Genomic DNA, 13685 nt, shown 5'->3' with positions numbered 1-13685 from the left:
TGTAAAGTTGATCAAGATTCGTACTCAATATAAGTGTTTGTCGATTGTCCATAGACTTGATCCTCCCAATCACTCTCCACTAGTATATTGGACAACTATGACTTGGTCAATAAGATTTTCAATGCTTGTAATGTTAGGCCTTGGCTCATGGCTACAAATGAAGATTTGGAATTCAAATAAGGGAGTAAGTTGAATTTTTATCTCTTTTGCAAACTTCACTTTTTCTTTTATCTCCAATTTTTTTTTATTCATTTCTTCTCTTTTTCTCCAACTTCTTCCATGAAACATCATTCATTTTTCTTTTTTTTGTAGGAGAATTTCAATTTCTTTGATCCTTTGAATTCTTACTCCCTTGAGAATGTAGGAAATTAATGTTTAAGATATTCAACCGGGTGGTAAATGTGGGATATTTGAAAGGATATTGAATATGGGTCTTTTACATATATTTACGTGTGTCATTCGAATTCATATAAGCTACAAAGAGGTGACAAATGATAAATTATTTTTATTTGGTGGCTTGAAAGGCTCAATCGATCCAAAAAAAATCACCTAAATCATTCCTAAATCATAAGTTGTCCGTATTTTGCATCGAGTGTTGTTTGGATAGTTCTAGACAAAATCTCAATTCACCAACACAGAGTAGAATCTAATTATCGTGAAAAATAGTGTCTCAATGCATCAACCAAATACATATATATTCAAAAGAAAAGTGCTTGGCTTCCAAGAAATTTCAAGAACACAATTCTTTTCTCATATAGGCTCATGAAGGCTTCAAATGAATATTTATGAATAATATAAATAGGCCCAAATAAAATCAAAGTTGACTCAATCATATATGTGTTTGCAAAAATTTATTTCAATATCAAATGAAAATCACAGAGTTGTTTAGAAATTATAAGTCTCAAACTTACCAAATCTCATGATTGTTCTCTAAATTTTTTATATTTTTTTTTCAATTGATTGGTGAACATGAATGAAATACATGACATTTCTTCCCATACACAAATTTTGTTCATCATTGGCCATTTCAAAAATTTTCATGACTATGACACTACAAACACACAAGCAAATAACTCAAAAGTAAATAAAACACTCAAATAAAACTAAATGACACTACAAACACACAAGCAAATATAAATAACATCTCCCCCAAACTTAAATATGTGCATCGCCCTCGATGTAAATGATCGTTAAAATTAGGGGAATACACATACATCGGGCAATGACCGTCAGTGGTCATCACCATTCTCATCATCTGCTCCTTCTTGTGGTGGGTAATACTCCGGCGGATCATATGCGGGCGGCCATTGTGGAGGTTGTGGAAATGGATTACCAGATGTGCAAGCTGATGGAAATTGTTGAGCCAAGACAGACGTGAAATCCATCATATAATCCATGAATGTATCGGTCCTAAACCGAAACGCGTCCATGTCTTGGCGTTGTTGGCGCATCTCCTCTTCCAAATGAGTTAATCTATCTCGTACATTTCTTGGTTGCGGTTGTGTTCGTTGTTGTTGGGCCTGAGCATGAACACGTCTTTCAGCAGCTCTTCGGTTGAATTCTCTCTGAGCTTCACGTGTATCTTGTTGATCAGATGTCAGTGACCTATGTGGTTGAATTACCACAATGGCATTTTTTGGTTTCAAAAATTCTTTATTTGCTGCCCAAGTCACACCCGCATAATGGCATAGGTCTGTGATAAGAGAAGGGTGGAGGAGTCCACTAGAAGAGTTACTTTTTGCATAATCTAGCATTGAGTTCTGAAGCAATTGACCTAAATCAATCGTCTTTCCCGTTAAGATGCAAAAAGTCAGGATTGCCCTCTCCTTGATGACGGTAGTAGTATGGTCAGTAGGCTTAATCCTAGCCGAAATGAAGGAATACCAATCTTTGGCAACATTTTTCAGATCAGATTTAGCTAGGCTTAAATGTACATTGTCTCTCATTCGCCACTCCGCTCCCTCAATGCAAATAGTCTGAAGAATGTTATCATAATCAACTTCCTCGGTCCGATATTCTTCATATTCATCATGCATGACTGGAGGGATATCATACATCGTGTTGATGGTATGAGAATCAAAAGCCACCATTTTTCCTCGCACCAAAACTTTCAAGTGATCATGCTTAACCTTAAGGTTAGCATAAAATTCTCGTACCAACGAAATAACCGCATCCTGTGGTGTCTTGCCAAACTCCTCCCTAATGCCTAGCAGTAAGCATTAATCCAATCTCGGTTTGTGGGAAGCTCAGGTCAAATCCCCTCTCTTTCACAATGCTCTTATTCAGAATTTTAGCATAATTTTCCTCCGCCTTTTCATCCCAGAACTTGTGTGCATCATAATTCGCAGATGAGGATGCACCCTTTGATTGTTTCTTTCTTGGAGGCATTTTGTCGAACACTTTCAACGCACCAAATACCCCTTCAATCCAATTCACTAATCTTGATGATTCTTTCACTCCCCCAAACTTATTAATCACAATAATTACAACTCAACAATATACACACTAATCCAATCAACTCCAATCAACAATGTCAAGAATGCACTCCACTAAAATTTAATTTTGTTCTTTCATAGCCAATAGCACCAATAATTTCGAATTTCAAAGCAAATGTAGTATAGATTTGCTCACCTTGAGTGTTGAAATGGTTCTTGGAAGAACAAAATCGAAGCCCCAATCAATTCTTGGTTAAATTTTCGAGCCCCCTTTCAAACCCTAGGTTTGGTGTTGATTTTTGTGGAATGAAGATGGATATTGGATGAAATGATTGAAGGTATGAATGTGTGGAGTGGGAAATGTGTACTTGGGAGAAAAAATCGAGTGTGGAATGTGTTCTTGAGTGAGTATTTCGAAGTGAAGGAGAGATGGAGGAGAATTGTTCTTCGTTATGTCCAATGTGTGCCTGTTTCAGACTTTAAAAACATCGACCGCGGGTGCGGTTCTTTGCTTACCGCGGGTACGGTACTTTGCTTACCGCGGGTGCGGTGTAGCTACTGGAATTTTTTTCTTTTCAACCTTCAGGGACCGCGGGTGCGGTGCGTAGCTTACCGCGGGTGCGGTGTAGCTACTGGAATTTTTTTTCTTTTCAACCTTCAGGGACCTGCGGGTGCGGTGTAGCTACTGGAATTTTTTTTCTTTTCAACCTTCAGGGACCGCGGGTGCGGTGCGTAGCTTACCGCAGGTGCGGTGTGGGTTCTGGAAACCTATCGCGGTGCACTACAAAATAGGCCGCGGGTGCGCTTCACCTACTGGAAATTTTCATTCTTCATAAAGCAAACACCGCAGAGGCGCTGTAAAAATACCGCGGGTGCGGTGTAGTCTCTGTAAAACCAACGCCGGCGCGCTCAATAACGGACCGCGGGTGCACTCTTTGAAATTGTTTTCTCCTCTAATTGTTAGTCCTGAAAAACACAATAGATATTCATAAGATTTGGGGGAATACAAGAACACACTAAACCAAAAAATTACATAATCAAACAATAAAAATACAAGAATAAAAGTAAAACCGAAAACGAAATGCAATAAAGAAACAAAAATTTGGGTTGCCTCCCAAAAAGCGCTTGGTTTAACGTCGTCAGCCTGACTGCCACCAGTCTACATCAAGTTGATCCGCCCAAAGGAATGTTGTCAAGATGCCGTACTTCAGTCCCATAATAATGCTTGATCCGTTGACCATTTACTTTAAATGTTCTTCCGTCATTGCACTTTAGCTCAATGGCTCCACATGGTTGGACTGATTCTATTGTAAATGGCCCCGACCATCTTGATTTTAGCTTACCAAGAAATAGTTTGAGGCGTGAATTGAACAACATTAATTGTTTTCCGGGATCGAAATTTCTATGCAAGATATGGTTGTCCTGCTACTTCTTGGTCTTCTCCTTGTTGCGTTCTCATAAGCCTAATTTCTGAACTCCTCCATCTCATTCAATTGCAATAGCCGCTGCTCACCAGATGCTTCCATGTCAAAGTTTAGCTTTTTCACGGCCCAAAAAGCTTTGTGTTCCAATTCCAGTGGTAAGTGACAGGCCTTACCAAAGACCAACCTATAAGGTGACATCCCAATATGTGTCTTATAAGTCGTTCTGTACGCCCATAAGGCATCATCCAGCTTTAGTGCCCAATCCTTCCGATTTGTCTTCACTGTTTTCTCCAATATCTACTTAATCTCCCGGTTGGATACTTTGGCTTGTCCATTTGCTTGTGGGTGATATGCCAGGGTCACCTTATGCTTCACATCATATTTAGCCAAAAGTGAGTTAAAGATTTTGTTACAAAAATGTGTACCTTCATCACTAATTATGGCTCTTGATGTCCCAAATCTTGTGAAGATGTTCCTGTGGACAAACTTAGCAACCACTTGAGCATTATTAGTATTGGTGGCAATTGCTTCCACCCATTTTGACACATAATCCACAGCAAGCAAAATATAAGATTGACCAAAAGAAGATGGGAATGGTCCCATGCAGTCAATACCCCAAACATCAAAAAGTTCAACTTCCAAAATATTGGTCAATGGGAACTCACGGCGTCTAGAAATATTGCCAACCCTTTGGCATTTATTACATGACTTGGCTAAGGTATAACTATCTTTGAACAAAGTAGGCCAATAAAAACCAGATAGTAATACATTTGCTGTTGTTCTTGATGCTCCAAAGTGACCGCCATATGGTGAAGAGTGGCATTGTTCAAGAATAATTTTCGCTTCTTCCTCTGCTACGCATCTTCTAATCATCTGATCAGCACATCTCTTGAAGACGTATGGATCATCCCATAGGTAAAACTTTGCATCGTGAAAGAACTTCTTCTTTTGGTGATAACTCAAATCTGGAGGGAGAGTACCACAAGACAAGAAATTAGCTATATCAGCAAACCAAGGAAGTATAGCATTTACCTCAAACAGCTGTTCATCTGGGAATGCTTCTTTTATGGTTCCTTCATCTATTTTATCTTCAAGTTCGAGGCGTGGCAAGTGGTCAGCCACTTGATTTTCACGCCCCTTCCTATCCTTCACTTCAAAATCAAACTCTTGGAGTAATAAAATCCATCTTATCAAGCATGGTTTTGCATCCTTCTTGGCAAATAGGTATCGAATAGCTGCATGGTCAGTGAAAACAATTACCTTTGTGCCGACCAAGTATGGTCTAAAATTTTCAAATGCAAACACTACTGCAAGCATCTCCTTTTCAGTAGTTGTGTAATTTTTCTGTGCAACATCCATGGTTCGACTTGCATAGTAGATTGATCTAAAAAATTTATCACGCATTTGGCCCAACACCACACCTCCTGCATAATCACTAGCATCGCACATCAACTCGAAGGGCTCCTTCCAATCTGGTACTATCATGATTGGTGTGGTCAACAATGCCTTCTTGATATTCTCAAATGCCTGCAGACAATCATCATCAAAAATAAAAGTGGATTCTTTTTCAAGCAAATTACACAAAGGTTTAGTAATCTTAGAAAAATCTTTGATAAATCTACGATAAAATTCGGTGTGTCCTAAGAAAATCCTTATCCCTTTGATGTTCTTCGGTGGTGGAAGCTTTTCAATTGCAAATACTTTGGCTCTGTCTACCTCTAATCCCTTTGAAGACACTTTATGTCCAAGAACAATACCCTCTTGGACCATAAAATGACACTTCTCCCAATTAAGAACTAAGTTCTTTTCTTGACATCTCTGCAAAACGAGGGAAATGTTATGTAAACAGTGATCAAATGAAGAGCCAAATACTGAGAAATCATCCATGAAGACTTCCATGATGTCTTCCACCATGTCTACAAATATGGCCATCATACATCTCTGAAAAGTAGCATATGCATTGCATAGCCCAAAAGGCATCCTCCTAAAGGCCAACGTTCCATAGGGGCACGTGAATGTTGTCTTCTCTTGATCCTCTGGTGCTATAGCAATCTGATTATAACCTGAATAACCATCTAAAAAACAATAGTGACAATAACCAGCAAGTCTATCAAGCATTTGATCAATAAAAGGTAATGGAAAATGATCTTTACGTGTGGCATTGTTCAACTTCCTATAATCAATACATACTCGCCATCCAGTCACAGTACGAGTAGATATTAATTCATCATTTTCATTCTTTACCACAATCATTCCACCTTTTTTAGGCACTACTTGCACAGGAGACACCCAAGTGCTGTCAGAAATAGCATATATAACTCCAGCATTTAACAATTTCAACACTTCATTTTTTACTACCTCTTTCATGCCTGGATTTAGCCTTCTCTGATGATCCACATAAGGAGCGTATAACTCTTCCATTAAAATCCTATGCATGCATATGGTGGGACTAATCCCATTGATATCAGAAATTGACCACCCAAATGCAGTTTTAAATTTCCTCAACACTCTCAACAATTTTTCTTTTTCATCTAAAGTAAGAGAGGAAAAGATAATTGCAGGATATGTCGACTTCTCACCCAAGAAAGCATAGCAAAGATGGCTTGGCAATTCCTTCAAAACAGGGGATGAAGGTATTATCTCTGAACATTTTTCTTCTTCCAACTTCTCATGTGCGGCTTCCTTCACCTTTGGCAACGCATCAAGAGCTAAAAGTTGCTCTCTCAGTTCCCAATCATCATCATCAACTCTATAGACAGTACTAGAAAGGCATCTTTCTAATGGATCTTCTGCTGTATGACTATACCAATCTCAGCAACACAAGAGTCAATTATATCAATACTTTTACAAGTACTCACCTCGTCGTTACCTTTAATAGCCTTATAGATGTTGAATATCACAGCTTCCCCACCAACTCTCAAGGTGAGTTCTCCTTTGTGTACATCTATCAATGCTTTTCCAGTGGCTAAGAAGGATCGCCCAAAAATCAATGGAGCATATTGATCTTCCTCCATATGAAGTATTATGAAATCAGCAGGGAAGATAAACTTGTCAACTTTTACCAAAACATCTTCAACAATTCTACGAGGATAGGTGAGTGACTTATCTGCAAGTTGCAAAGTTATAGTGGTTGGTTTTACCTCCCCAAGCTCCAAGTCTCTATAAACAGAAAATGGCATAAGATTAATACTCGCTCCAAGATCACATAAAGCTTTATTAACTTGAGTACTACCAATAATAAAAGGAATAGTAAAACTCCCTGGATCTTTTAGTTTTTGTGGTAACTTCTTTTGGAGAATGGCGCTGCACTCTTCGATCAACTTCACTGTCTCGAACTCTTGCAACTTCCTTTTTTTTGACATCACATCTTTGATGAACTTTGCATAGTTTGGCATTTTCTCTAAAGCATCAGCAAATGGAATATTGATGTGAATCTTCTTGAAAATCTCCAAAAAATTTTCAAATTGATCATCAATAATCTTCTTCCTAAATCTCTGTGGGTATGGAAGAGTCGGTTTCAGTATAGGAATCCGTTCAACTTCAGTTTCAATCCAAGACTCTCAACCTTGTTCTCCTTTCCATTTTCACATTCATCTTCTTCAACTCTCTTCTCATTTTCCTCATTCTCTTTGGATTTTTTAACCTCAAGTTCTCTTCCACTTCTCAAAGTTACAGCTTTGCATTGCTCCTTTGGATTCACTTCAGTATTACTTGGGAATTGACCTCTATTTTGATCTCTCAATGCATTAGCCAACTGTCCAATCTGTGTCTCCAATGATTTCATTGTGGCACCCATATTTCCCATGTAAGTTTCCATGCCATCAAGACGAGATTAAGTCCTAGCCATCCTTTTACTAGATTCAGCAACAAATGTCCCAACTAGATCCTCAAGTGAAGGCTTTCCTTCCCCCTTCAATGTATTGAATCCCGGTGGAGGATTCAACACATTCTTATTATTAGCATATGAAAAATTCTCATGATTTCTCAAACCATGATGATAAGTGTTAGGGGGAGGGTTACCTCGATATTCTCCGTATCCACCAAAATTCCTATTGTTGATATAATGCGTCTCATCAGGAATATGTGGTTCTTCAATAACAACCGATGCATTTTCAACCTCTGGTGTACTAGCTTTATTCATAGCTGCAATTTGAGTTGTTAAAGTTGAAACTTGTGCGGTCAGTGATGTAATAGGATCTACGGCATAAATTCCAGCTGGTTTCTTTACCCCTGACCTCTCAGACGGCCACTGATAACTGTTAATGGCCATTTGTTCAAGCAAATCATATGCTTGATCAGGTGATTTTGCAAATATCGTGCCACCAGCTGCTGCATCCACAGTGCCTCTTGTTTGTCCATTCAAACCATTGTAAAATAATTCAATCTGTACTCAATCTTCAAAACCATGGTTTGGACACCTCCTCAACAACTCCTTATACCGTTCCCATGCCTCATATAATTGCTCAAAGTCAGTCTGCCTTAAAGTACTTATCTCAATCTTCAATTGTGCATACTTCGCAGGTGGAAAATATTTAGCAAGGAACTTGGTTGCTAACTCTTGCCATGTAGTGATACTCCCCAAAGGAAGCGATTGGACCCATCCTCTTGCTTGGTCCCTAAGAGAAAAAGGAAACAAGCGCAATCGAATTATATCATCAGGAACACCATTTATCTTTACCATGTCAGTGATTTCAAGGAATGTTCTGAGATGTAGATGAGGATCTGCAGTAGCGGCTCCCCCAAATTGGTTCTGTTGAACCATGTTTATCAATGCGGGCTTGAGCTCAAAGTTGTTTGCATTAATAGTCCCTCGTGCTATGCCCGAATAATGAGCATTTAGTACTGGCCTAAAATGATCTCTGATGGGTATTGTAGGGGGTGGATTTTCGTTATCTATGTTGTCAGCCATTGTTTGAATCGCTTCTCTTCTTGCCTTTCTTAATCTTCTTGTGGTTCTTTCGATCTCGGGATCAAAGATAAGCAAGTCAAGATTTTTCAATCTTCGCATGCACTGTCAAACAAGGATAAGAAACAAATCAATTTCTTAATGTAATACAATAAAAGCATCTCTAAATTAAAATCTAGACTAATTTTGGTAACAATACAAATATAAATTTAAAATAAACATCCCCGGCAACGGCGCCAAAAACTTGTTGCGTGTTTTCTTGATTGCTCGCAAGCGCACGACGTCAAGTTATAGTAAAATGTATTTTCGAGTACAAGTGTCGATCCCACGAGGAATGTGTATATAAATGTATATTAGTACTTGTGATTAAAATAGTCTCGACTTTATTTAGAATAATCAATTAAAAGATTTGTTTGCAAGAATAACTAAATTGAAAATGGATTTAAATGTAACACCAATTTATAACAATTAACAATGGAATAAAAGATCTAGAGGTCCGATTTCACGCAACTGTTCACCATGTGTAATTTCTTGTAACTATGTTATAAAAATCCTTCTTATTCATTAGCCAAGAATCCTATAATTATCTACTCCCTCTCCCGAGTGTTAAGTAGATATTAGTTATCTAAAAATAGATTGCAACGTTCCCATCAACAGTCTACAATTAAATAACACATCAAGTACTAGATTCTCTATGGGCTTCGATAGCATTATAGGAACTCCCGAACTCTATAAATACCATTGATGTATTTTTCCCCTTTCTTGTTTATAATTTCCTCTTCCGAGTGATAAATTGTAAACATATAAATCATTCAAATTATGGCCAATAAATTGAAAGTATTAAGATTAGAACAATAGAAATGAACAATATGAAGAACTTAAATAAATTAGCTCAAAGATTCTAACACATGGTTTCTAGTTTTGTTTCATCTTTCCTCTAGAAATAAAAATTAGTTCGTAATAACACAAGTAAAACAACAAAACATAGTTCTAAAACAAGACATATCAAATGAAAAATAAAAGAAAGAAGAACTTAGAACAAGAGTTTGAAGTGTTGATTCCGTCCCCGGAGTTGTGCAGCAGATTTCCCAAAAGAACTTGATGAACTTGAGTCTTCAATATTCTAGCAGCAGCCCCCACTCTTCCCTTGGCTCCCCAATACCCTAGATGGTAAGTAAATGATGTCTTTTTATAGTCCAGACAAGCCTCAATTCGTAGCACACCAATATCTTGGACTTTCATGCGCAGGACACAAAAATACAGATTTTCCGGATTATGTTTTTCAAGGAGCGCGGGTGCGGTCAAGAGGACACTGCGGGTGCGGTGTTGGTTCTGGTGTGCCAGCGCAGGTGCGGTATGGAATTTTGCGCGGGTGCACTGCTTCACCGCGGGTGCGGTGTATGTATAAGCGCGGGTGCGCTGCAGCTTCTGTAGTTTTGATCTTTTGCACTTTCCAATTCAACACTTTACTACTCCAAACTATTATTCTAAGCTACCAAACTACAACAACAAAAACAATAACAAATCACATAAAACCTGCTCAAGAATCATAAAATTCCAAGTTAAAAACAAGTAATAAAAATGCAATAAATTGTACTTATCAAGGAGCTAAAGGTGCAAGAAATGACCATTAAGTTAACCAAGAAAGGGAGCTAAGGGAAGAGCTAGGAGGCTTGGACCAATTTATGGTGCAAGAATTGTCCCTTTAGAAAATCAAGGTGACTCTTGATACTTGGATGAAACTTTGACTACAATCAACGCTTTCTTGGGGCTCAAGTGGTTGGCCAAGGCTAGGTGAAAGGTCAAATTTTTCCCATAAATATGGCATGCATATGATGAAGAATTCACACAAAAAAGCTACAAGAAAAATCGGTTCCCACCCTCTCCAAAAACCACCTCTCGGCCGCCGCTAGCAAGAAGGAAGAAGGAAGTCGTGTCTCGGAGAGTTTGTGCTAGGAATTATCATCAACATTGTGGGAAGATTTCAGTCATCACTTGGTCGAAATTTAGCAAGCTTCGTTCAACCAATTTCTGCACATTTCGAACCACAACTTCGAGAACTATACGTGGGTTTTTGTTACGTATTTATTTTTAATTTTAGACTTGAATATATTTATCATGACATGCATGTGTGTGTGTCCAATCCTTTCGAAAATATAGTCTTTCCTTTTAAAATTCCGATCGATGATATGCTATTTCTGGTTTTCAATATTCTTTGATTTCGCTGGATTCGTTCAAAATTCTGACAAGTATTGTTCGATAAATCTGAATTCTGTGATACACTGTTACAAAGAGATTTGAAATGGAACGATAATTGTAATTCTGTCTAGCCCCCATCAGTGGGTATAAAATTGTGTTCTGTCTGGCCCCCATCAGTTGGTATAAAATTGTGTTCTGCCTCACCCCTTATATAACTAACATATTGGGGACAATTTGACCATATAAATGAGATGAGTAATGATGTTCTGTTTGTTCTGATTTGCTTCTGATTTGTTTCTGAATTGCTCTGAATCGTCGGATAATCTTTGTCTCATATTTAATTTGGTTCTGTGATGATAAGTCAAAAATAATAAGTTTTCAAAGTTTGTTAAATAAATGCTTTAAATATTAAGTTCTATATGTATCTTTGGAAATCAATCGACCCCTCACTTGCTGAGTGTTTCCCAAAACACTCACCCCTTACAACTTTCAGATAAGAATGAAGAGCAACTGAATGAGGAGGAACAAGAAGCTTTTTGGGGATGGTGATCGAATGTCAAGATCAAAAATCAAGATTTTTACCTTTTTTGTTTAGTTTCCGCAAACTCTGATGTAATTTTTATTCTGTTGTCATTGTAAAGACAATATTTTGTTATATGAAAAAGACTGGTTTTTGGCTATTTGCTACGAGGCTTAATTGTTTTCAAGTAATTGTTAAACAATGCCGGATGTCACCGACATCTCGGTTTCGGGGCATGACAAACTCCCTCTTCAATCACCCTCTAACATCAGCAGTGAAGTACCTCTCATAGAAAATTTCCTTGAATCGAGCCCATGTAAGTGTAGAAAGATTAATACTGCTCAGCTCCCTCCCACCATAAAGAAACATCATCCCTAAACATGTAAGTAGCACACCTCACACGATCAGCATCTCCCATATTTAAGTAGCGAAAATGCACCTCAAGTGCTCGAATCCATGCCTCCACAGCAAACGGGTCTGTGGTACCAAAAAATTCCTTCGGCCCTAGCCTCCGGAACTAATCATAAATATCATGTTGTGGCCTAGGAGTCTGCTGTAGCTGCTGCTCGAAGAAACGAGCCATCCCCTCAAATGCACGAGTAGCAGCATCCCCATTAGGAGGCGGGGGTGCATTAACATTACGATCCTCAGTAGTCTCTGTCTTCCTATTGATAGATGTCATATTTACGTGTTTTAATGCATGATGTGAGTCGTAGTTTGCATCGTTCTGGGTTTTATGGAGTCTGCATTCTGTTTATTTTTTTTATTTTATTGCATTCAATCACCGCTCAATGAAATATATTAATATGTAGACAAACGACGGAAAATGGAGAAAAGTGAACCAAAGAAAAAGGCAGAGACAGAAGATTAACTGACCGCCCCAGCGCGAGTGCATAAAAAAAACGAGTGCCAAGCAGAACACCTCGCGCTCGGGTGGTCAAACAGCGCGAGAGGCTGAAGGAAAAATTGACCGCCCCAGCGCGAGAGGCTGCAGAAGACACCAATAGGACAGAAGACGTCGCGCTAGGGCGGTCAAGCGCGAGCAAAAAAAAAAAAGGAAAGTTCCAATTTTGAGTTATGTTCAACATGGAAAGGGGGAGGCTACAAGAAGGAACCCTAGGCGCGAAAATTGGGAGATTATTCAGCAGCCAAGGAGTTTGAAGAAGAAGAAAAAGCTTGGAGCAAGGGCGTGGATTGGAGATTTCGCGATTCTCGGGCACCGTTCTTCGCATTTTTCGTCACGACTAGTATTTCTTATTTAGAATTTATCGTTTAAACATTGTGTTGTTTATTTATACTATGAATTCGAGTAGCTAACTTACATTTTTGTTGGGATTAAAGGAGATCCTACCCCGAAACTGATTTAGTTAATTCATATTTCGATTTTTGATTTATTCTTGATTATGCTATTGTGTTATCGTGTTGTTAGAGAGTAGCTAACTTTAATAACAAATTTTATATCGCGAGATAGTTCGAGAGAATAGCTTGTGATAAGTACATTGAAAAATAATAATTGAAAAATAGAGTTGTTAAACGATAAGTACAAGTTGTTAAAGATTTAATAACTGGAAATAATAATTGAAAAATACAGTCTCTAGTGGAACGATACTCGTACTCTAGTACATTATATTATAACTTGAGATCGTGCACTTGCGATTATTTCGAGCTTAAATATTATTATTTTTGACCAAGAGTTTTACAGTGCAAGTTTAGCTCGATCAAGTTTTTGGCGCCGTTGCCGGGGACTGTTAATTCACAATTTTATTTTTAGTTAATTTCTTTAGCATTTTTTTATTTTTCTTGACCTAACACTCCATATTCTATTCCAGATATCTTTTTCAGTGCATGCCTAAGTCACTTGACATGGAGCTTGAGCAGTTGACCCTGAAATTGAAAGAACTTTCCGCAGAAAAAGACAACAGCAGAAACTGAAGGAACTGATGGAGAGGCACGAGCACGAGCATGAGGAGGAAAACCATGAAGATAGACATGTTGAGGTGCCACGCCGCATACTGATGCTAGAGTATGCCCAGCCTTCTTTGGATGGTGCATGCCCCAGCATTGTGAGGCTTATTGTGCGGGCAAACCACTTCGAAATCAAGCCAGCTATAATTCAGATAGTTCATAATACAGTCCAGTTTGTAAGATCTGTATTAGATGACCCAAACACGCACATCGCAGAATTTCTTGAAATTTGCGAT

Source organism: Primulina tabacum, chromosome 13 (genome assembly GCF_025594145.1).
Source record: "Primulina tabacum isolate GXHZ01 chromosome 13, ASM2559414v2, whole genome shotgun sequence".
In the NCBI taxonomy this organism is placed as follows: domain Eukaryota; kingdom Viridiplantae; phylum Streptophyta; class Magnoliopsida; order Lamiales; family Gesneriaceae; genus Primulina; species Primulina tabacum.
The sequence above is the reverse complement of the archived record's forward strand: the minus strand, read 5'-3'. Positions refer to the sequence as shown.